The 26,741-nt window shown below is 43.3% G+C and overlaps 1 pseudogene; it reads left to right on the top strand.

Moving 5' to 3' along the window:
• Window positions 1-26,741, top strand: part of LOC145401977 (maltase-glucoamylase-like) — a 189,263-nt pseudogene that overhangs the window by 148,404 nt on the left and 14,118 nt on the right.

Raw genomic sequence — 26,741 nt, 5'->3', positions numbered from 1 at the left:
GCTTCCTACCACGAAACATTTTTTCTTTGGGAAATAATTGTCGAGATGCATAGGTTTTATATGCTATCTATCTATCCGTAGTCAGACTCCATTATCCCATAAGGGGTGGCCGTTTGACTTTGGGGTAGATATTTTACTGGGAGGGGCACTAACCCTTCGCCAGCTCACATGTTGACATGTAGGGAGTACATATGGGTTGGTTATATGGTTACCATCCAGCATTGTAAATGGCTTCGTGGCTTACAGGAAACCATTAGGTTTGTCACTCAATGTAAAGCCACCTGACAAGGAAGTAAGAGCAATAAAAAGTGAGAGGAAAGATGGGAGAAATGGGATGAGAGGAGGGCAGGCACAGAAAAAGAATGATAAAGGTTAAAGAGGTAAGCAGCACTACATCATGAGAGTGGATGATGGTCGCCATCACCTGCCACCTGCAGTAAGAAAAACCTTCAGGCACATATTCCAAGTATCAGTAAATCAAATCCCAAAGAATTTTTCAGCTACATAAGAAGCAAAAGATAATAACTCCATCAATCGGTCCCTTAATCACAGATAACGGAGAGCACACTGATGATGAAACTACAATGGCGAAAATTCTTAATACTTTCTTCGCGTCAGTATTTACAACAGAAAATATACATACGATTCCTGTTTCCCCCATTCCCATAGAAGAGGGTAACATAATCACTGACATTACAGTTAGCGATCGTGACGTACTGCTTGCAATAAACAAATTAAGAGAATAAAACACTAGGACTGGACAAAATATCTCCAAGTGTATTGAAGGAACTACAGAATGAAATATCAAAGCCTTTATCTGAACTATTTAACTTATCATCACCTAAGAGCAGTAAGGTGCCACATGAATCGAAGCTTGCTTATGTAACCCCAATATTCAAAAAGGACAATAGAGCTCAACCAGAAAACTACCGCTTAATTTAACGTTGGTGGTTTGCAGATTGTTTGAAACTATTATCAGAGACAAGTTTGAGAAACACTTTGAAACAAACAACCTCATAAAAGATTCGCAACATGGTTTTCGTAATAATTGCTCTTGCCTCACGAATCTGCTTGACGTTTTCAGTGCTATACTGAACATGTACGACGAGACTAAATCTGTTGATGTGGTCTACCTCGATTTGCAAAAGGCTTTTGACAAAGTTCCACACAAAAGACTCCTTCAGAAACTAAAGGCACATGGTTTCAGCGGCAATGTTCTCGGGTGGTTAGAAGATTGGCCCACCGGACGAAAGCAAAGAGTTGTAATAAATGGAAAAGAGTCAGACTGGATAAACGTTACAAGTGGAGTGCCACAGGGTTCAGTGTTAGGTCCCATTCTTTTCTTAATATACGCAAATGATATTGACGAAGGATTGTTGTGTAAGATTTCAAAATTTGCTGATGATACAAAAATAGGTAACAGAGCAGATACAGCACTGCAAAGGCAGGCAATTCAGAGAGATCTTGATCAACTGTTTAGCTGGGCCCGAGTCTGGCAAATGGATTTCAATATTATTAAATGCAAAGTGCTAAACAGTGGCAGTAAAAATGTAAGAGCTAGTTATAGCATGAATAATGTCCAGCTTGATAGGGTAAACCATGAAAAAGACTTAGGAGTTATAATAACAAACGATTTGAAACCAAGCAAACAAGAAAAAAGCCAATAAATTGTTTGGATTCCTAGGCAGAGCATTTGAATATAAATTCGATACTATTGTCCCCACTTTGTATAATTCCTTTGTACGCCCACACTTGGAGTATTGCGTTCGGTTTTGGTCACTGTATTATAAAAAGGATATGGAAAAGCTTGAAAGAGTGCAACGAAGGATGACAAAGATGATACCTAGACTGAGAAATCCCCCTTACGAGAAACGTTTAGAAGCCCTGAATCCCTTTACCCTAACTAAACGGAGGATACGAGGAGATTTAATTCAAGTATTCAAAATGTTCAAAGGACATGATAACATGGCTGTCGATAAATACTTCACAGTTGATCACTCGAATTATACTAGAGGCAATGGGCATAAAATAATTGGCAAACGATTCCAGTTGTATGAACCTAAGCATTTCTTCTTCAATAGAGTTGTAAATATATGGAATAAATTGCCCTCCAACGTAGTAAATTGTAATGCAGTACAAACCTTTGAAAGTCGCATGGATAAGTATTTGTCGTCTAACCCCCAGCTTAATATGTTTACTCCTGAATAAAATACTTGTGTATGTATAATTTTCTGTTTTATTTTATTTTAGTTTTTTAGAGCCTGGATCAATTTATTAAATGCAAATATAGTATATGCACAGACTAGGGTATGCACAGATAGCCCTGAGTTAACGGCCACTACTCATACTTTTGACCTGTGATGGGCTGTGGATCACTGAGGGTCCCTGTTAGTTAGGTAACCACCAGCAGGATTTTTTTAATGTACCAGGGGTCACTGCTTCAGGAGGTGACTTGTGTGCTTGTCCCGCATGGGAAAGTTCCTAGTCTCAGTGGAATGAACGGAGCTAGGGCTTGATTGACTGCTGCCTGCCTTAATAGTGCCAGGCAAGGCTGCCACACCACCCCTGAACATCCACACTGTGCACTGTGCAAATTCCAAGCTGTGTCCGCAGACGCCCCGTTAACTCAACGTACCCGTACATAGTGTCATGCATTAGTTATTAAATAACTAATGAATAATCGAATAAATAAATTTTATTTATTCGATTATTCATTTTACTTTACTACCATGTCTTTCAGGTTATTCATAGTGGTAGCTTATAGATAATGTATTACAGAATGTGGCTTTTCCTTTTCAGTCTTTCCTATGAAATTTCCATGTCAGTTTTTCCATGCTGCATGGTGGTTTTTCTCACTTTTTCTTGCCAGTTTTAACTGGAGAGTTTGGAGGCGGGGGGAGCCTTCTTACTTTACTATCCTTATCCTTTAGCATGTAGAGTTAGATCTCTTAGTCATAGTCTACTCTGTAGCAAACAGCCTCGAAAGGACCATAAGGTCTGTTGCTGTTTGCTTTCCTTTGTACTCCTTTATACTCCTTTGTACACTTAAGTTTGATATTGCTTACGTTTATCCCTCTGCTACGAGAGGTTTCCTTAACCCCTAAAGTCCGTTCATCATCGATCGATGTGTGTTAGACAAGGTATGGTCAGTCTGGTCCACATCGATATAGCAGAAGCCACAAAAAAGTGAGTAAAGGTTGCCAGGCGTCTTCAATGACGTAAATGGAAGCTAGCAAATGGGAACAACAATATCTGGTGGTGTCTGGCATGATTGGTCCCCCTAGATAAGGTAGGAGGCCCCTTCCTCCTTCGCCATCTCTCCATCTCCCTCTGCCCCATTGGATTATCCACTCATTGTCTCCTCCCACCCAGATCTCCCCCATTCCCCGTCTATGCCATTGTGAGAGTATGTAGTAGGCATATTCCCTCCTTATTGAGGCCCCACACCTCCCCTTCACCTCCCAGGGCAACCCCCACACCCACTCCACCTCCCTCTGCCCCATTGGTTCCTCGTCTGATTGTCACCTCCCACCCAAATCAAGCAAGCCAAACACAATGCCATTGCATCAGTGACCTGTTTGATGCAATGGAATGTATATCTATTATTAGTTAAGGTTATTAGCCAAGGAATATTAGTTTCCTCATACAATTTACCCATTTTCTATCATTTTCGATGGGAAACTTTTGTGATTATAATTTATGGTACCTGCAACTTATTTCTTTTAAATATTTCTGCCGTTCTACCATTTACACACATCAGTAGGCTACAGGTTTCTTAGCGTTTTATATAACACACACATGAATTTTATTGTATTATTTTTTTTATTTTTTTTTTTAATGCGAAGAAGAAGGAACCAAAGGCCATGAGCCCGCAGTAACAGTTCCCTCCAAGAGAAAAACAAAATACAATAGAGAGCCAAATTCAAGATCCGATCATTTTGAGATGCCTGGACACACTGCGTTTGAAAGACTGGAGATCATAGGCAGCAGGAAATACAGATAGAGGGAGACAGTTCCAGAGCTGACCTGTTGCATAAATGAAAGATTGGGAGTAACGGTTAACTCTTGCATTAGAGAGTTGGACAGAAAAGGGATGAGAGTTTGCTGCCAGACGGGTGCTACGCGCCCGTCGTAGAGGTGGAGGAATGCAAGCAGACAGTTCAGAGGAGCAGTGACCATTAAAGTAGCGATAGAAAAGAGATAAAGATGCAACAGTGCGGCGAAGAGACAGAGGTTGAAGGGAGTCAGTAAGAGGAGGAGAGTTAATGAGACGAAAAGCCTTTGACTCCACCCTATTGAGAAGAGCTGTATGTGGGGAGCCTCCCCACACATGAGAGTTGTACTCCACACAGGGGCGGATAAAACCCCTGTATAGAGTCAACAATTGTGCAGGAGTATAGAAAGAGCGGAGTCGGCTGAGCACACCCAATCTCTTGGAAGCAGATTTAACAAGAGATGTAATATGATCTTTCCAAGATAAGTCCTGAGTAAATGAAACCCCAAGCATGTTCAAGGATGATGCAGGATTAAGCTGAATATTATTAAACATTAGTGGGTATACCTGTGGAAGATTTTGTCGGGTTGATAGGTGTAAGAACTGAGTCTTAGATGCATTAAAGACAACCATATTATTCTTACCCCAGTCAGAGATACGAGCCAAGTCAGACATTAGGTGTGCCATAGCCTCATCCCTTGTTTCTTGAAGTAACTGTTGAGATGGGCGTTGCGGGAACCGAATGGAAAGGTGAAGGGTGGAGTCATCAGCGTATGAGTGGATAGGGTTAGATGTACATCTTAGAAGATCATTGATGAATAAAAGGAAGAGAGTTGGTGATAGGACAGAGCCCTGAGGAACACCACTGTTGATAGATCTAGGAGAAGAACGATGGCCGTCTACAACAGCGGCTATAGAACGACCAGAAAGGAAGCTAGCGATGAAGGCACAGATAGAAGGATAGAAACCGTAGGAGGGCAGTTTGGAAATTAAAGATTTATGCCAGACTCGATCGAAAGCCTTTGAGATGTCAAGTGTAATGGCAAAGCTTTCGCCAAAGTCCCGAAAGGAGGATGACCAGGAGTCTGAAAGGTAGGTGAGAAGATCGCCAGTGGAGCGTCCCTGACGGAACCCATACTGACGATCGGAAAGAAGGTTGTGATAGGAAAGATGCCTTAAAATTTTTCTATTAAGAACTGACTCGAAAACTTTTGAAATAAAGGACGTTAAAGCAATTGGACGATAGTTGGAGGGTTGGGAGTGATCACCCTTCTTTGGGACTGGCTGAATGAGAGCAAACTTCCAGCAAGAAGGAAAGGTACAAGTTGACAGACAAAGGCAAAAGAGTTTGCCTAGGCAGGGTGTAAGCACAGAAGCACAGTTCTTGAGAACAACAGGAGGGACCCCATCAGGCCCATATGCCTTGTTAGTACTGAGGCCAGTGATGGCAGAAAATACATCAACTGAAGAAATTTTAATGTCAGCCATGAGGAAGTCAGAGGGGAGAAGTGATGGAGGAACAGCACCGGAATCGTCTAAGGTGGAATTGGAGGAGAAAGTCTGTGCGAAGAGATCTGCTTTATCAGTAGAAGAAATAGCTACAGAACCATCAGAGTAGAAAAGAGGAGGGAAGGATGATGAGGTAAAGTTGTTAGAAAGATTTTTGGCAAGGTGCCAGAAGGAGCAGGAAGAATTCGAGTTGGAGAGTTGAGAGCATTTAGTATGAATGAAATTATTTTTAGTAGAGCGAAGAACAGACTTAGCACGATTCCGGGCAGAAACGTAAAGATGATGTGATTCAGGGGTGGGTTGGCTCCGGTACCTTTTGTAGGCCTTCTCCTTGTTGCGGACAGCATTAGAACAAGCGTGATTAAACCAAGGCTTTCTTGCGTTAGTCAAAGGATATGAGAAAGGAATGTATGCTTCCATGCCCGAGAGAATAACCTCCGTAATGCGCAAGGCACACTCAGATGGCTCACGGCCATGGAAGCAATAATCATTCCAGGGAAAATCAAAGAAGTACTGCCTGAGGGCCTCCCAGTTCGCGGCTCCAAAATGCCACAGACGACGTTTCCCTGGAGGGTCCACAGGCCGTACCGGAGTGATAGGACAGGTTAAGGTAATAAGATTGTGATTGGAGGAGCCCAACGGAGAGAAAAGATTAACAGAGTAAGCAGAAGGATTAGTTGTGAGGAAGAGGTCAAGTATGTCGGAGCTCTCTCCAAGGCGGTCAGGGATACGGGTAGGGTGCTGTACAAGCTGCTCTAGGTCATTAAGGATAGAAAAGATGTAGGCTTGTTCACCAGGTGGATCTGTGAAAGGAGAGGAGAGCCAAAGGTGGTGGTGAACATTGAAATCTCCAAGAATAGAGATTTCAGAGAAAGGCGAAATGGACAGAATGTGTTCCATTGTAGAAGTAAGATAGTCGAAGAATTTTTGATAGTCAGTAGAATTAGGGGACAAGTAAACAGCACAGATATATTTAGTCAGAGCTTAATAATTTACATGCAGAGCTTAATAATTTAACGTAACAAGCAATTTATTTTTTTTGTTCAGTTATTTCGTTTATTTATATTATAATGTTTTTCTTTATACATTTCAACATACGTATAAATATTTGCCTTATTGAATGATATGCAGTGAATCGATATATTTTTATCTTGCATGCAGAGGTAATTCCCCCCCCCCCTTTTATGCACTCATACAGCTTGTTTCACGGCTTAGCACATGTTTCACATTGATTTGGGTGTTTTTTGTAAGGTTTTGTTGAGAAAATAGTTATATGCCAAAATTTTCCTATTTTCTTTGAGAAGCGATGGGTACTATTCTAATAGTTGACGGTCGATTGTGCGGTAATCATTAGGCCTATGGGACTGAGAGTGGCATTTTCAGGTGTGTAAATTCAAGCTCTTCAGATCGGTAAGAAAAAATTTTACCTTGGTGAAAGTTAAAATAATCAATGCCTTTTTGCGGCTGGGGTGGCAGTCGGGCCTGGAGATTATTAAGCTGCTTAACATTCATCTGCTGCAACAAGACTTTAACGAAATACAACGCCACCATAGTGAAGGAGTTATATGTCCTCAGTCCGTTGAAGAGTTTTATCATTATTTCATCCATGTCATACATATTATTATTTTTCATTTTCAATTTCCGGTAGAATCCTTATAGTGAATAAGCTTCAGTACATGCAACATTCACCATCTGTTTCAGAACAAGAAGTCCTTTCTTAGTCAGTTGAAACTGACTGGATGTAGCAACAGTAAACTAAAGAAAAGCGTCATCGTACCATGTGAATCCTTTCAGTACGAGGGCAGCTTTGTGTATTATATTCTTACCACCCGAAGACGGTCTAATATGATGTGACAGAGATTTCATCGAAACATTTATGGGGGAGGCAGTGGCTCAATCGGTAGAGAGGTGGCCTGCAGTCCTAACGGACTCAGGTTCAAATCCCGCTGTGGCAGGGAACAGTTTAAGAATTTGAAATTCATAGAAATCAGACTTTACTTATCTACCAGAAGACCCGCCGACATGTCGTAAAAATACCCCCGCTAATACCAATACACCAGTCCTGTATGAGACAGCCCTAGCATGTATTCAGTATGGACGGTGGGTGTTAGCGCCGAAGTGGTGACATGTCGAGGTGTACGGTACGTAGGAGTACTACTGGGCCTTGAAAGCAGGCTGTGAAGCCTATGCCCAGAGTCGAACACACACACACACACACACACACACACACAAAAGTTGATGAAGGCTATAACTGCTCAAGAGGGGGAGCAAAGTGAGTGAAATTGTGAACGAACACGCAGTGCCACATATTGAGTTCAACAACAGTGGCGAATCAATTCATTTCCGAAACTGTTAAGTATCAGCGGAGCTACATACGCCGTTGAAAATGTTGTGGAAAATAATAATAGGTGCTTCTTGAGTGACTTTTCACAATACTGACCATCATATTGCTGATAAAAGCAAAAAAGTGTCAAGCTGGGCTCAGAACCTGTGTTATCTTGAAAACTATTAAAGCAACAGGGGAACTGCCCAAGTTGTTGAAAAGTTTATGAAAAAACTAACAGTTGTTATGTGCACTTAAGTGGCTTTTCTGAAAGTTCGTCACCATATTCCTGGAAAGGCCAGGAAGCACCAGACTGAGTGCTAAAACTGACTCACCACGAACACTGTTAAAATTCCAGCAAACCTGTGCACATTGTTTGAAAAGTTATGGGAAAGTAGTTTTTCAACATATTCACTGGAATACGGGAGGATCTCTAAACGCTACAGCACTCTGATATACTCCTGTGCGTATTGCCGTGATTAATTAATATAGAAAAACATATGATCCAAAAATCTATGTTTGTATGGTTTGACTTTTGATCCCTTATAACCCTTTAAAAGCCTAAATCGAAAAAAAAGGGGGTGCCAAAGGAAGAGCAGCAAGTCTGAAAAGAATCGATGAGGAAAGAAAGGAAAAATCACAACACTGTTGGGAAAAAGAAAGATATAAAAAGAAAGATTGAAAGAAAACGAAAGAACGAAGAAAGAAGAAGAAAGAAGGGAGAAAAAGGAAGGAAGAAGGAGGAAAAAGAAGGAAGAAGAATAAAGAAGAAGGAAAAAGAAGAAAGAAGACGACGACGACGACGATGAATAAGAAGAAGATGAAGAAGAAAAAATTGAACAACAGGTGTCCACACTATTGTTGTGCACAGTGTGTACTGTTATGAGACAAATGGGATGACACGCTTCATACATTAGCAAACATGCTTGCTCGATTATATTCCACATTATCAAATATGGACGCTAGTAGCTTAATTATATGTAATCCACCACTTGAGGAGCTTCCTGCTGTACTGATCATTATTATCCAGAGAGAGCAAGAGCAAAGTAAAAAAAAAAAAAAAGTAATCGAAGTGAAGGATTTTCAACATAATTTAAGGATATTCCCACATCTTGTCGCCTTCACTATGATGTGCGATTCTGCTTCATTATGGCCACTACAAGATTATTTTATTTCGATTAAGAAAGGACTCTCGCATTCATGAGGATATTGGTGTTCTTTCTTAACCCCTTCGCCACGAGAGGCCCACCGGCTTGAGGGGAATAAAATCGACTGGCTGTGGCGACATAAAAAGAAAATCATACTGAAGGCACTCAGAACATATGTACTACCTGACGCTGCATTCTGTGAGGAGTGGCCTGGACACTAGAACCTCCAGACATTTCTTTCCCCACTCAGTGACGCCTCTTCTTCCCACGACACACTATCCTCCCTTACGTACTCTGGCACCCTCTCTCTCTCTTTTCTCAGTAATTTGTATGGGCATGGTAAAAGAGCCTTATTACACATGCTCGTTTATTGCCACTACGCGCACGAGTTCTGAAGCTGTGGCCAAGACGCTTCCCATGATCATTATAGTTGACGCGTAAGCCAGTGCACAATATCACTTCATGGACACTTACAGATACTAAAGGAGTTGATGGACATGCTATTACTTCGATTCCCTCCATTTTATTATTATTATTATTATTTTTGAATTTATATACTTATGCAATTTTGTCACTCCATGATATGTGCTCAGCCTTTTACAGATATCCTTTTTTTTTTTTTTTTTATGTTCGCTTTGAAATGAAATATATGAATTAGGTGACCCCTTCTTTTGTGATGTGTGGCCATATTATTAAAAATGAGTGAGTGTGATGAAATGCAAACAAATAATCAGTTTTTTACTCCAATCTACGGAACTCCTGTGATTGCTAGATGTCGTCAACCTTCATCCCATATAGCAAAGTACAGTCAGAAGCGACACAGAAAAGGTCAGAAGTTTCTATCATCGTTACATGCTTCAGAAATTAAGCTAAAATACCGAGGGCTTTTCCACATTATCGCTCTTTTAGTTATAGCAATACGGCTTACAGTGTGCTAAATATCGTACTGTTTTCTATACAGTATAACTTATATTTTGTAAATATAACTGTGTACGTATATGAGGGTGTTGTGGTACCGACTGCGTTATATGGGGCTGAACCATGGAATATGGGTGTAGCAGAGAGGAAAAGTTTGAATGTAATGGAGATGAGGTGTCTGAGGAGTATGTGTGGAGTGACGCTTATGGATCGGGTGCGAAATGATGAAGTGCGAAGGAGAACTGGAGTTGTTCGGGAGATGGCTGGTAGAGTTGAGCAGAGGGTGTTGCAATGGTTTGGGCATATGGAGAGAATGGATAATGAGCGATTGGTGAAAAAGATAACTAGATCTGATGTGAGAGGTGTAAGGCTGAGAGGAAGACCACGAATAGGATGGATGGACAGTGTGAAGAGAGCGCTGGATGCGAGAGGGATGTCTGTTGAGCAAGGAAGAGTGGCTGTGCGTGACAGAAATAAATGGAGAGAAATTGTGAATGAATAAATGATGACGCAGCCCTGAGGGGATATTCTCCCGCATTTGGTCTGATCAGCTAGTCAGGTCAGGTGCGGGTAAGGGGATGGGTCTGTTATGATGTGGCAGGGGTAAACCAGTTCTGCTGTCGGGCCCTGCTGCGGATGTCACTGATTGCATTGCGCAGTTGACCCTTGTGCGGTGTGGTGCGGTGAGGATCTGTCCGTTTTCCCCTTTGGGGCTAAGATGCGAATGAATGTGTTTGAATGGATGAGTAAATGGGGAGTGTGTCGTCCTGTCTCGGCTACCTCCCTTTCCTTGGGGGGAAGCAGCCTAGGTATATAGATAGATAGATAGACGTATTCCTCTAGCGTCATACAGTACAAGGACACAGATAAAAGTGCTGGTTACCCCACTCCTCTCTCGCATCCCACTCACTCACTCTTCCTTCATAACCCCATTTACTCCTTCCTTTCTCCCCACCCATCTCTCCAGTTTCCTCCCATTCACCTCTCTCCCCTTCCATGTTGCTTATCTCCCGTCCCAGTCATCCTTCAGCACACTCCTTCTCTCCCTACTCTGCCTCATCCCGCCCTCTCTCTTTACTCCTTCCTCTTACCCCACTCCTCTCTCTTATCTCGATCATCTCTCTGCTTATTCTTCTTTTCCTAATCCTTACATTCTTTTCGTTTTCACCTCTCATCCCACTCCTTCTTTTCCCTCTTTCCCCATTCCCCTGTCTCACCAGCTCTTCCGATTCACCCCACCCATCCCACACTCCCTTCCCACCCGATTTACCTTTCATCTCATTCCTACCTCCCACCCCACTCCAACTTCTATACCCCGGTCCTCCTGTGTGTGTGTGTGTGTGTGTGTGTGTGTGTGTGTGTGTGTGTGTGTGTGTGTGTGTGTGTGTGTGTGTGTGTGTGTGTGTGTGTGTGTGTGTGTGTGTGTCTCTCTCTCTCTCTCTCTCTCACCTTAGCAACCCCCATCTCATCCCACTCACCCCACTGGCCCCTCTCAGGACGTGCAGTACGGCGACATCGACTACATGGACCGGCGCATGGATTTCACAGTGGACCCCAAGAACTATGGCGGCCTGCAGGACTACATCAGGGAGGTGAAGGAGGGCGGGCTGAGATTTGTTGTTATTCTCGACCCTGCCATCAACGCGGAGGTGAGTGGGACGGAGTGGGAGGGAGTACAAGAGTATGAGAGGGAGTAAGACGGTATGGGAAGGTGTGGGAGTGGGAGGGAAAGGGTGGGAGGGAGTGGAAGAGTATGAGAGGGCGTGGGACGATATGGGAAGGTTTGGGAGTGGGAGGGGAGGGGTGAGAGGAAGTGGAAGAGTATGAGAGGGAGTGGGAGTATGGGAAGGTGTGGGAGTGGGAGGGAAGGGGTGGGGGGGAGTGGAAGAGTATGAGAGGGAATGGAACAGCATGGTAAGGTTTGGGAATAGAAGGGAAGGGGTGGGAGGGAGTGGGAGAGTGTGAGAGGGAGTGAGACAGTACTGGAAGGTTTGGGAGTGGAAGGGGGGAAGGGGTAAGAGGGAGTGTGAGTGTGGGATTAAAGGACAGGAGTTTAGCTGAGTGGGAAGAAGTTATACCGAGATGGAAGTTATGCTGAGTGACATTGCGTGACGGGGTGTGGGACGGAATGGTTTGGCAGGGTGTGAGAGGGTATGGCAGGGAACAGAAGGGAAGTGTGGGGATATGGGAGGCTGTGAGAGAGAGAGAGAGTGGGAGGGTGTGAGAGGGATCTGGAGTGATTGAGGATGTGTGGGAGGAGATTAGAGGGGGGGTGGAGGATTGGAGTAAGTAGGAATAACTGAGAGGGTGTCAGAAGGGGTGGTAGGGGAGTGGGAGCATGTTGTAGGTGAGCGCGAAAGGTGTGGGAGAAGAATAGTGTAACAGAAGTAAAAGAGTGATGGGAGGAGGGGATGGAATTTGGGGGGAATAGGAGTAGGTGGGAGCCTATTTACTTGAACAGAAATTAGTAGGTGGGGCATGAAAAAGATTGGGTGGAAATGGGTAGCGATGCGAGTAGGCGTGAGTAGGAAGACATTGGTTAAGAATGGTTAGTAGAAGCTTGGCTAAGGAAGATAAGTGGATGACACTGGAGAGAGTGAGAGGGTATAGTGTGAGCGCGGCACAAGTGAGATGAAGTAGGAAGAAGGAGAAATGAGTGAGAATGAGTGGGATGAGAGTGTCAGAGACTTAAATTAGGAGTGGTATGAAAATAAACATAAAAATGAAGGAGGAACTGAGTTTAAAAGGAACAATGCTTGGCTGTGTGGGAGTGGAAGGGATACGAGTTGGAGGTTGTGGGATGGGATGTAAATAGAGTGAGATGGGAGTGAGACTAAGCTAACATACAGTAAAAGTGAGAGGCTCGAGAAGTGAGTGGAACTGAGTGGTTGTTAAACAGTGTGTGTGAGCGAGGTACAAGTGGGAGGGTGTAGGATGGGATGATAACAGAGAGAGAGAGAGAGAGAGAGAGAGAGAGGGAGAGGGAGAGAGAGAGAGAGAGAGAGAGAGAGAGAGAGAGAGAGAGATTAACTGAGTGATTGTTTGATTGACTATTTGAGTGGTTGGTTGATATTGTAGAACGAGTTGTACTGAGTTTACAATAAACAAGCCATTGTCAAGCCGAGTAGGAGTGAGACAGGTGTACAAGTGGGAGGGTGTGGGATGGGAGCTAAACTGATTGCAATGAGTAAATGAATATTAGGACCTGGGAAATTTCTTCGAGCGGGTGGGATTCACTGGTAAACAAGCTAATACTAAACTGAGTGAGAGAGAGTGGGGTAGAATTTTGAAGCTGTGGGAAGGTGCAGCTGCAGTCATAACTAGAAAGCACTCACAGAGCGCATACCTCCGCCAATGCCATTGCAGTTAAAAAGGATCCGGATCCGGACCCGTGGATATATAATCCGGATCCGCCCCCAAATTTAATCAAATCTTTCATGGTCACTGGCCCACCTTTCCACAAAATTTCATTGAAATTCAGTAAGAACTTTTGGAGATATTATGCGGGATACCCTGGATCCGGATCCGGATCCACCCTCTAATTTAAACATTTCTCCCATGGCCCTTGGCCCACCCTTCCACAAAATTTCACCAAAATCCGTTCGTAACATTTTGAATAATCCTGGTTACAGACAGACCAACCAACCAACCAACCAACCAACGTGGGCTAAAACATAACCAAGGCGGGAGTAACAGACCAACACCGGCAAAAACATAATCTCCTTGGCGGAGGTAATAACTGATTCTCTTCATTTGATTAAATAATGAAAGTGAGCAATGAATTTCGAAACCTCACCGATACCATCATTGGAGCCCCGCAAGTCCTATTTAAGGGTCTCATAAATGTTCGATCAGAAGATGGAGCGATATTTATTTTCTGTAACTGTATGTAAAATTAAAGAAGTAAACTGAAAAAAAAAAAAAAAAAAAAAAAAAGGAGGGACCTGGCTGAATGAGTGAAGCTGAGTGTAAAATTAACCAGTCACTGTTACAACTACAAAGGACTCAGAGAGCGCATACCTCCGCCAATGCCATTAAAAAAGGATCCGGATCCAAATACGTGGCAATATTGCGTGGAATACATAAAATCCAGATCCGCCTCAAAATTTAATCCATTGTTCTTTGATCCATGGCCCACTCTTCCACAAAATTTTATTGAAATTCATAGAGAATTTTTGGAGATACTGTGCTGAATACATAGGATCCGAATCCGGATCCGCCCTCAAATTTAATCAATTCTCTCTCGGCCCGTGGCCTACCCTTCCTCAGAGTTTCGTTGAAATTCACTGAGAACTTTTGGAGATATTGTGCGGGATACTTCGTATCCGGATTTGCCCCCAAACTTTAATCAGTCCTTTCTTGGCCCATGGCCCACCCTTCCACAAAATGTAATTGAGAATTTCTGGAGATATAGTGTGGACAAAGTAACAGATGAAACTGCCATAGACAGAGCACTTGCTGGATGGATCCGATTGTGTCCGCTCACTTTTCACCAGCATGTAGGCAGTCATGTATCTGCTTAGTTTTCACCGGCGTGTAGGCAGTAATTTTGAGTTAAATTTCGTGTTTCATATACACACACACCACAAAGCCAGCCAGGAGACATGGCGCGTGTGCTAGGCAATCCCCAGACCCTGTCCTCCCCCTTTACTATTTTTTAAATCAGCCCATACCCCACTGACCGGGCTAATGTATGGCCCGGCCTGCACTATAGGTGCAGGAAATCTGTAAACGAACGAACGAGCGAAGAACCTGATGGGTTTAGGAAGCTAAAAATTTCTTTGCCAGGTGCGCCAGACGTTTCTCTTCAATTTGGTAAGCAAAAAAAAGAAAAAATCGATTTTCAAAATTTGGAAAAATGGTGCCTGGGCCGGCAACTGGGTCCCGACGATTTCCGGACCCACGGCCATTGAGGGGTTTCAACACCCCACCCGGCCCAGGGCCTTTGACAGATTTTGACGAAAAAACAATAGGCTTACAGGGTTTATGGATATCTACCTTCCGATTTTTTTTTTTTTTTTAGAACGATTAGCGCAAAATTGTGACCTGTAGAGTACAGACAAACAAATAGACAGACAGACATACGGAGCTGACCAGCATGTTTGCCGAATCTTTCGATTCCGGCAAGCAACAAACATTGGTGAATACATAACCTCCTCCAACTTCGTTGGCGAAGGTAAAGAAACAAAAGAAAGAATGTTTGAACGAGTGGGACTAAATAAAAAAAAAAAATGCTGAACTCGCTTAATACGATGGCTTCTTTTCATTGTTATTATTGCTGCCACAGAGTATTATATTCAGTTAAGGGACGTTGAAGTGATGAGTGAAACTAACCCTTTTCATTCCAGCATTTCTTCCCATAGCCAGATATAGACTCCTAGAAGTAGCATAAACATATATATAGACGCCACCGTGTTGAGGAGGTAAACACGTTCAATAAATGGCGTATTTTTAAAGTTTACAAGTGATACAGTGCCTCTAGAAGAGTTTATTCTGTTTATGAGAGACATTTCGAATCTGACAGGCAGGATATAGGCTTCATTATCTACTCTACTATAGGCTTTTCTTAACTTGAATAAAATAATCTATTGGTAACCTTATTGAAACGAAAAGGACGCTACCGGGTTGAAGTGAGTATTAGAATGGGATGTACTGAAAGGGTTATGACAGCCTCTCTCTCTCTCTCTCTCTCTCAGGGTCCATTCCTACTCCCCTTAGTCCCAGTCCAGCTCTTTCTTTGTCTCAGTCCAGCTCTCCTACTCCTGTTCCCTCCCTTGTCCCACTCCCTTTCTCATCTCTCACTCCCTGTTTTGTCCTATCCCTCCCTCCCTCTACTCCCGCTTCCTCTCTTCGCGGGCTCCCTACTCCTACTCCCATGTCCTTTCTCTCCCACTTCCCCTCTCTCACCCCTAATCTCATCCCAGAACCAGGAGGCATAAGGTTCCTCAGCAGTCGATCCCTTTAAGTACTTCAGGGAGATGAACAAACCCTCAGGCCTTTGAGGATTGGGATGGAGGAGATTAAAGTAGATTGGTTCACTGACGACGAGTAGGAGGAAAAGATGATTGTCTCAGTGTAATCTTGGCGCGCGCGCACACACACACACACACACACACACACACACACACACACACACACACACACACACACACACACACACACACACACACACACACACACACACACACACACACACACACACACACACACACACACACACACACACACACACACACACACACACACACACACACACACACACACCTTAGAATGCCACTGTATACATTAGCACACCACATCCTGCCAACCTTACACATTCAAACAACGCACTATCAAACAACACACTGGCAAACATGACACTGTTGCACCATATTCTGTTGCTCTTCACGCTGTTGCACCTCACACTGTTGCATTCACATTGTTGTGCCTCACGCTATCGTACTTCACACCGTTGCACCTCACACTGTTGCATTCACACTGTTGTACCTTCCACTGCTGTACGTCACACTGTTGCATCTTACTGTACACCTCATACTGTTGTATTCATATTATTGCATCTCACACCGTGGACCTCACATTATTGTACCTCACACTGTTGCACTTCACACTGTTGTACATCATATTGTTGTATCTCACATTGCTGTGCCTCAAACTATTACACTTCACACTGTTGCACCTCACACAGTTCCACCTCACACTATTGTACCACATACCATTGCACTCACTATTGTACCTCATACTGTTGTACCTCACACTGTTGCACCTCATACTGTTGCACCTCACACTGTAGCACCTCACAATGTTGCACCTCACACTGTTGTATCTCACACTGTTGCACTTCACACTGATGCACCTCACACTTTTACACCTCAATCTGTTGTACTTCACACCGTAGAACCTCACATTGTTGCACCTCACACTGTTGAACCGCACACTGTTCTACTTCCCACTGTTGCACCTCACACTGTTGCAGTTTACTGTTGCATCTCACACTGTTCCACCCCACACTGTTGTAGCTCGTAGTATTGCCTTTCACCGTTGGACCTGACACCGTTGGACCTGACACTGTTGAACCTCCCACTGTTGCATTACACACTGTAGACCTCCCACTGTTGCACCCTATACTACTGCACTTCACACTGTGCACCTCACACTGTTACACCTCAACTCTGCTGTACCTCATACTGTTATACCTCACAGTGCTGTACCTCTTAATATTGCACCACACACTTGCCTCATACACTACTGTACTTGTTAATATTGCACCTCTTACTGCTGTACCTCATACGTTGCACCTCACGCTGTTACACCACACAGTGCTGCACCTTACACTGTTATACCTGGCACTGCTGTACTTCATAATGTTGAACCTCGCACTTTTACACCATACAATGTTGTAACACACTGTTGCATCTCACACGGTTGTGCCTCACACAGTTGCCACACCTTACGATGCTTTGCACACTGTCATGCGTAAAACATCACACACCGCCACAAATCACAGTGTGTCACCACATTATCACAATCACAACTCACAATACCACACCGTACACCACCACACCTTCTACTCGTACTGTGACACTAAACTGCCGCACGACACTAGCATACCACACACTGATATACCACACACCTCACAACGCCACATCACACACTCTCACGCTACACACTGCTACACAACACACTACACCACACACACTACTACATATCACACCACCATGCCTGGCATATCCTACTTTAAAGATAAAGTTGCCATAATACTTACGGCCTACTTACAATGTCTACTGACCACTATGCATTGTAATGTGTTCTGTTACGATTTTTACCTCATTCCTTCCGTCACTGAACACACCGTAGTTATCCTAATGTCGCGCTTCCGTTTTCTTGTTTCTTGATCCCTCCCACCCTAGACATTCATGGGATAAATTGATGATGATGATGATGATGATGATGATGATGATGATGATGATGATTCCTCCCTTTTCTTTTGCTCTTGCCTCCCTAAATCCTTTCCTCATTTTACGCAGCAACCCGCTCTGTTAACTATGCAGGGTGTCTGTAAAAGGTCTTAACCATTTTAATTATCTTTTCTCAGAGAGTAACAAGAAATATCCGTAAGACCAAATTTAAAAAGTTTCTACCTACTCGTGAAATAAAAAACGTTCAGTATGAGAACTGTTAGTGGCTGGAACAGCAACAAACCGATAATCATACTCTTACCACTGCTGGTAAATGTAGGCAAAACCTTCTGTAGTTTGTGTACTGTAAGTCTACATGTCCTATGATGTTATTTGCACTGAAGAAAAGTAAACATTGTCACATATAAGTCCAAAGATACTGCACCTTATATCTCCTTTCCTGTCGTTGAAGACTTGTAGACGCCCAGAGTAGTTCTGTAGTTATTAACAGCTGTGTTCCTCGAGATTTGGCCAGTCAGAGGTTCTCTTTCTAATAACAAATCAGGCATATTCTGATGTAAACATATATTGATGTCCTTGTCAATTTACACTGCGATGATTCCACCCTTCATTTTCCACCCCTCTCCCGTACCGACCATCACAGCCATCATGACAACACTCACGTGATAAGAGCAAGGTCTACAGAAATGACGTTTTACTAACACCCCGTCTAACCATCTTTTCATCAGGCGGACGTTACATTCAGCCTGTTAACTTATTCCTTATTTGAACAGTCTGTGGCGCTGACGAGCAACTTAACGTGTGGTGGCGCTGTGCATCCTGCGTTCACCTGGGAGACAAACCTCTCCATATTTTTCTGTACCTTGCAATGGTAAAGGACCCTGGTTCGATTCTGGTGAGGCGCTGTCTACTGCAGGGGGACGTCGGTTCCTTACACAGTGTATGTTCTATGCTATACCGGACGATCCCATAGAAGCATTTGCTTACTTGTGGTTGACGGGTCTACTTGGCCAGACAGATGGGGTCAAGTAACAACAACAAACAACCAAAATAACAGTCTTCAGCAGACAGCCGCCACAGTTAATTTTCTTTTGCCCTTTACAGCTACCAGCGGATGAGTACGAGCCACACCAGCGAGCCGTGGAGATGGGCGCCTACATCACATGGCCAGACGACACCAACGCCACCACCATTGAGCACAACCACGCGGGAGGAAACCACAGTAACATCATGCTGGGTTATGTTAGTACATTGTTACCTGAACGGGTCCTCTCACTAGATATTGCCTCAAAACACACACACACACACACACACACACACACACACACACACACACACACACACACACACACACACACACACACACACACACACACACACACACACACACACACACACACACACACTTAATTTTGGAACTGTTGGGGTTGATACTTGGTTGTAATTTTCATTGTCTCTTTCACTTCTAGAGGTCCCATCTAATTTAAATACTGTAGTCTGGGGTTGGAAGAATGAAACAAAGGTAATACGAGATCATACTAAGCATGGAAAATGTTAAACTGATATTGATATGAGGGGATCATAAAAATTTACATTATTCTGTTTCAGGTGTGGCCAGAGAACAGGACAGCCTTCCCCTCGTTCTTGAGTGTGGCCGGGCAGGAGTGGTGGATGGACGAGATTGAGAGGTTCTACCAGGATGTTCAGTTCGATGGCCTATGGATTGTAAGTAGAAAATACATGTTGTTAAGAATGAATCAGGTGAAGTGGAAAGTTTTCCTTGTGGGATCATTCGAATGTTTCGAAAGATGGAAGGATTTTAATCATAGTCATTCATCATTCATTCTATCCTCATATTTTATTCTGCCTCATAACCTTCAGTTACATTTATTATCAGTATCATCTGCTTCCGTATTTGTTGAACCTTGCTAGCGGCAGGGGCCGGTCTACAAACGCATTAGTCTTTGAGTCACTTGTAACCAGGACAGATCCAGGCCAAACTGGACCTCCAAGGGCTGCTCCAGCAATCGTCTTTGTATCTAACTGGATGATAGGCGATATTTTACAAGGATTTAAGTCATTCGCAAAGATTCTTTGGTTGAGAATTTAATATATGCAATAAGATTCTTTATGAGTACGAAATCAGATTCATAAAATGACTTGTTTAGGCTCTTTCTGTTTATTTTATTGGCCAAGAATACCAAAGGGTCTGGCAATAAACAGTTTGGCAGGTCTAGTTTCGTAGCCTTCCCTCATTCCTTTATTTTCCCTCTCTTATCTCGTATTCCTCCTTTCTTTCCGCCCCCATTGCTTCTCGTATCTCTCCTTTAACTCTCCCATCCCTCCCACGCCCCTACTATCCCTCTTTCACCCCTTCCATTCCTCCCTCACTCCTCCCATTCTGCCTCACCCCTCTCATTTTCCCCTCACCCCTCACATCTTTTCCCCAGCCTTCCCATCCCTTCCCCACCCCTCCCATGCCTTCCTCACCCCTCTCATCTCTCAACCATACCATCTTTTCCCCACTTCTCTCATCTCTGTCCCACTCCTGTTGTCCCGCCCTCACCTGTTGCATACCTTTCTCACCCCTGTCATTCCTCCTCTACCCCTATTGTCCTTCCTTCACCTACTGCATCCCTATCTCACTTCTCTCATTTCTCCCCCACCCCCTTACCCTTCCAATTCCTCCTTCGGCTCTCCCATACATTCATGTTTTCGCAAATTGCAGACTCAGATACAGGCAAACATAGTCATTACAACAACAGCTTTCACATCCAATGGTCTTCATACGACACTCCTTCCTCGTTTGTATTTCGCTAACAATGGGAAGGGTTATTTCGGGATATCACTCGCCTTCTGAGGAGATGGTCCAGTCCTGCCAGTCAAAAAAAAGTTCTATGGGAAGAATGTTCTGATCAACTCTCAGTTCTTTCAGTAATAACTTTAACAAGTCATCACCCGTTCCCCCACTAAAATCTTCAGATGGCAACATTACAAATGACCCCCGTGGGAAAGGGAATATTTTTGCCAGTACAACTGCCAGATATTCTACCATAGAGGAAGTCAGCCAGAACGTCCCAATACTAGAACTTGACTCTCCTGAAATTGTTCCACTTAAAATACAGATATAACACGTAAAATCCATCCTGGATAATTTGCCAGCCAACAAAGCTCCAGGCCCAGATGGAATTCCTCCAGTTGTTTTGAAAAAGTGTTCCCCAGAACTTGCCTCTGTTCTAGCTAAATTATTCAGACTATGCATACTTCTTCATTCCGTAATTCATGAAAAGAAGCCAATATCCACCCAATTCCAAAGGAAGGAGGTTCCTTTGACCCCTTTGATTACAGACCAATAGCTGTCACATTTTCTCTTGGTAAAGTATTTGAAATTTTAATTAAGAAGCACATAGTTAAACATCTCGAATCCAACAACTTACTGTAATTAGTGATAGACAGTATGGTTTTCGCCACGAAAGATCCACCATTGACTTACTCAATCTCCTGACTCATACCATCCATCAATCAATTGGCCAACATGGAGAAACTCATGCAATAGCCCTTGATATTTCTAAAGCTTTCGACAGAGTGTGGCACCATTCCCTGCTGTCCAAACTCCCTTGCTATGGACTGACGTCTTTTGTTTCTCTGCTTTCCTCATATCTCAGTGACAGAAAAATAAGAGTTAAAGTCTATCTAGATAGATAGATAGATAGACTTTAACTCTTATTTTTCTGTCACTGAGATATGAGGAAAGCAGAGAAACAAAAGACGTCAGTCCATAGCAAGGGAGTTTGGACAGCAGGGAATGGTGCCACACTCTGTCGAAAGCTTTAGAAACATCAAGGGCCATTGCATGCGTTTCTCCATGTTGGCCAACTGACTGATGAATGGTATGAGTCAGGAGATTGAGTAAGTCAATGGTGGATCTTTCGTGGCGAAAACCATACTGTAATACGAGTTAAAGTAGATGATGTATATTCCATTTTAAACTCAATTAATGCCGGCGTGCCACAGGGATCAGTTCTGGCGCCAACCCTGTTCCTGGTTCATATTAATGATCTCTTATCTGTCACCCACAATCCCATCCATTCATATGCAGACGACTCAACACTTCACAGTTCATTCACATTCAAACACCCACTTACAGAGTCTAATATCTCTAACTCTCAACTCAGTACAGCCATCTCCATAAATCAAGACGTACCTACGATCAATGAATGAGGACAAAACAACCTTGCCTCATTTAATGCTAGTAAAACCAAATATATACAATTTACTAATAGATAGATATCAGCGGTGGGATCTTCAAAACATCGTTGCCAGACGTCGCTGTGATCATCGTAACGCGCTCGTAGCGGCCATCTTTGATCGTGAGCCACGACAACCGCTAAGGTGTATCTTTTAACGCTCGCGACAACCCTCGTAGCTCACGATGATGCGATCGTAAAACCCTTTCCGCTCCGTTCCTGTTGTTCATAATGCAACCCAGCTGATTGTCGCTGGGCCATTCAGAAGAGAGATTTCATAAACTTGAAAGATTCTGAGCCAATCATAATGCACTTTCAAAATGTAAACAAATACACTCCTCCAAGCACGCAATTACATCACTCAAGCAACTACGGTATTCATCCCAAGACATCTGAGAAATGGCAAGTGACAAGCCCCCCACCAAACGAATTTGTCAAGCAAATTTTACAGATGAGGAGATGATGGCGCTAATACAGGATTGGCTCGACAGACAGACAGTGCTGAGGGAAAGGTTTAGCGTCAAAGTCACTGCTGACAGAAGACAAGCGGCGTGGGACGAGATATTAACGAAACATTGATAATTTTGAAAATATCGAGATGCAAACTGAGACCCTTTTATATGAATAAACTATATATCATTGGCGTCAGACTGTACTGTTACGACTCCCACAGAGTTAAACCATGTTTTAATGAACAGTGCATCGGTCTGCATTTTTATAGGTGTAAGCCGTAGATTCCCCTTCTTTGCTTACCTCTTGGCATCTTAACTTCCCTAAGATATATTCTGTACAACACATGTGTCACTGTTAATTATTCTGCTCACACATCCCTGTGTTAAGCCGCATGTGTCTGCCAACGCACTCTGAAATGAGCCACTTGCATAAAATCTGAATGTCATTAACACCTGCAAATGACATGGCACAGCACAGAATCTTCTTTTCTCTGGTCCAACTAGTGGTTAAACTCTTGTACACCAATGATGGAGTTCTTGTCTGGGAAACCTATAGTATCTCAACAAATGTTCGGCACTGTAAGCAAATGGATCCAGTCTGTCTCTGTAGTTCCTTTCATGTCTCATTGCTCTTCGTATTGCCAGTTCTACCTGTAAAACCACTTGTAACTCCATCTTCGTTCACAGAAAAGGGTAAATAAACAAATTCAGCATCACTTGATAGAATTTGTTTGAGAAACATCCCACTGTGCGACCATATGATCAGCTTAAGGGTGCTTGTCAGAAATCGTAGCGCTATGAGCAAATATGGCGGATGGAGCATCGTAAAATTTGTTTGAATATACACCTTGGCAGTTTACGAGCGCGCTATGATTATCGTACCCGCTATGATGATCTTAGCAGCAGTTACGAGCTTTCAAACATCCCACCCCAGTGCTACTAATATTCCCATATCCAAAAGTATTGAAATTCTCGGTTTCTCACTTAACAATGTCTTCAGCTGGACCTCTCATGTCAGATCACTTGCTAAAACTGCCTCAGAGAAACTTGGATTATTGTACAGAGTCCGTAACTTCATCACTGACGGGCAGTTCGCTATAATTTATAAGAGTCATGTGTACTCTTAGCTAGAATATTGCTCACCCTTGTGGAATGGATGTGGAGAGGTTGCACTACAACAGCTCGACAAAATTCAGAACAAAGCTGTTGGAATTATTAATAACCTTGCTATTATAAACAAATAAACTACCTCCCCTACAAGCAAGAAGGAATGTTGCCTCCCTTGCATTATTTTACACATATTTTTATGACAAATGCTCAGACGAAGTTGCGTCCATTGTGCCACCTCTCCATGCCTTCCCTTGTGATACGCGGGCATCTGGTAGCGCTCATGACTGGAATGTCACACAGCCATATTGCAGAACTCCCAACTATCAGAATTCTTTTATTCCCCGAACTGCATCTCACTGGAACCCGCTTCCCCGGAGTTGTTTCCCCCCAAACTTCAACCTACAGCTGTTCAAGTCCAACTGTTTCAGATATTTTATGAATGGAGGACGCCAGTAGTCTGGTGTATGGATATTTTTTTTATTAATTTGTTTTTCCTTCCTCCGTTCTGTTATTTAAAAAGAAAAAAAAAAAAGTAATGTAGAGCAGTAATATTGTCTTCTTCTGCCCCTGAGCTGTTAAATAGCAAGACTATAGGACTTGTTACTAAAAATAAAATGGAAGGGGCGTAGAACCCTATTATCTTTTTTTATTATTTCTAACTGTGGGAAATATGTTACAAATGGTCTAAAATCTTCGGCAATTTAATTTGAACGAACTGTAACTTCTGCTTTTCCCCACAGGACATGAACGAACCCGCCAACTTTGGGACGAACGAGGCTAAGCCGTTCAACTGGCCCGAGGGTGTGGACGACTGGGCTCTGTCCTGCCCTGCCTCACAGTGGGACGACCCTCCTTATGTCACGAGTAAGTGCAGTGGGATAGGGAGGGAAGGAGTGAGGGAGAGAAGCTGGGAGGGAGAAAGGAGGAGGGAGAAGAGAGAGAATGGAATGATAGACGAAGAAACGATAAATGTAAAATTCCACTACTTGCGTCCTGTCTCACTGGAACGTCTTTACGAATATGTAACTGGTAGGTGGAGATAAGGAGGATAAGAAAGACAAAGTTATGAATAAATAAGAGAAAAAAAGGAAGGAAAGACGCAGTGAAAAGGAGAGCGAGGGGAATTACTTCAACTAGTCTGCCTCGCCTTATCTCAGTAGCAGGTGCTGGGAGGGAGGGAGGGAGGGAGGGAGGGAAAGAAGGAAGGAAGGAAGGGAGGGAGGAGAGCGAGGGAGAAATTGACAAGGTGAGAGGACCCGCCTAACGTTACTAGTACTTGTAGATTAGGTGCAGGGCAGGTGTGAGGGAGGGAAGGAAGAAAACACAGAGAGATGGAGGGAAAGGGGAAGGAAGAGGGAAAGAATAAGAGAAAAAGTTCACAACTCCTGCCCTGTCTCACACTGGGACGGCCACGCCCCACGGCAGAGGGTGTAGGGAGGGAAAGAGAACTGGGGGAGTGAGGGAGGGAACGAAAGAATAAGGACGGCGAAGAGGGAGGAGAAAAAGAGGGAAAAGGGTGACAAGATGAGGGGAAACGAAAGGAGAAGAGGGAAAAAAAAAGGAAGAAAAAGAGGTTAAAAGCAGGTGAGAGGGAGATGAGAAGGGAAGAAAGAGAAGTGATGAGTAAGATATGGAGGATGAAGAGGGAAAGATAAAGGTCAATAGGGATGACATTCCTGTCCTGCCTCATAAGTGGGTTGAGGAAGGGGGGAGAGAGATAAACGAGAAAAAGGTGAGAGAAAAGGACAGAAGATTGGAAGAATGTCAATAAGTAATGACGATGACGATGATGATGATTACTGAAGATTAAAGTCAACCAAACACTTACTAAATAAGTAAGGGGTGGAGGGAAGAAGAGAAGGAAGGAAGAGTAGGGTGAGGGAGGGGAGGATGAAAAGAGGGAAAATTGGAGGATTGGTGGGAGTAAAGAAGGGAGAAGAGGCATGAGGGAAGTAGGGAGGGACTTATGGAAGACAAAATGAAGGGAATGAGGGAGGGAAGAATAAAATGAAAAGGGAAAATAGAGAGGAAGGGAAGGAGGAAGGGAGGGAGACAAGGAGTAGGGAAGAAAGGAAAGGAATGGAATGTGAGGGAAAACAAGAGAGGAGGAGGGAAAGATAGAGAAGGAGAAGCACTAGTGGGGCTGGAGATACCAATTTAGTGGCTAGGGTTTAAGTCCTTTCACTATGATGACGCATATTCCGCCATAATCTTTTTTACTTCCGGATGATTTTATTCACTTCAGAAAAAATCTCTCGTGATGGAGGAGTTGGTTAAGGCTATATCTAAACCTTTGAGTTATATCTCTCCTGAATTAAATATAATCACTGGAGACATGAACAAAACGAAAAGAACGTCATCGAAATGAAGGCGTTAAACTGCCAAGAGGTCTGTTAACTGGTGTAATGTGCTCTCAAGAAAAAGGTGTTGGAAGCCCTTCCGCAGCGTCTTGGATTCTGGGTCGAGGGACATGTAAAATTAGAAATATTGATAACACTGAGCTTCTGAGATATCATATGATATAAAGAAATCATTCTTCATGCTCATTTCAAATTCGTAACTCTTTAAGAAGGATGGTTTTAGCATGTAAAGAGTAAAAAATAAGAATATTTTTCATATCCATCACAATTTCACAATGCTATGGTTTACCCTTGTAGAGTCGTGTTTTGCACAGGTTACCAATGTTAGCACACCAGTTTACTCAGTGTACTCACTAGTTCGCTCACTGATCTGTATTGCTTCACTGGAGAAGACCGCAGTAGTACTTTGAAGAACAATATTAGTGGAAGCCTTTAATAAACCTTAGAAAGTACCTCAGACTCCGAAGGATCTTTGCAGAAATGGAATCAAATTAAGATGCAGATGTGAACTTACTGAGCTGGAGGCATTTACCTGCATCATGCACGCACTTTACGAGCATTGTAACTGTTCGACTTTGATGTTCAGAAGATGATGGGAAAGGATGCGACATAGAAAGATAACTCAGAAGTAAGTCTCACACACTTCCCTCCTTGTAGTCTTTATATGCCCATAGACATTGAGTGAATTTGTACGTGTGGCTAAATGAAAGTGAACCCATATGATATGAGCCTCTTCTCACATGTGCAGGGCTTGTCTCCAGGTG

The sequence above is a fragment of the Coenobita brevimanus genome, chromosome 57 (genome assembly GCF_032717465.1).
Source record: "Coenobita brevimanus isolate Jiangsu-jjx chromosome 57, ASM3271746v2, whole genome shotgun sequence".
Lineage (NCBI taxonomy): Eukaryota > Metazoa > Arthropoda > Malacostraca > Decapoda > Coenobitidae > Coenobita > Coenobita brevimanus.
The sequence above is the reverse complement of the archived record's forward strand: the minus strand, read 5'-3'. Positions and strand labels throughout refer to the sequence as shown.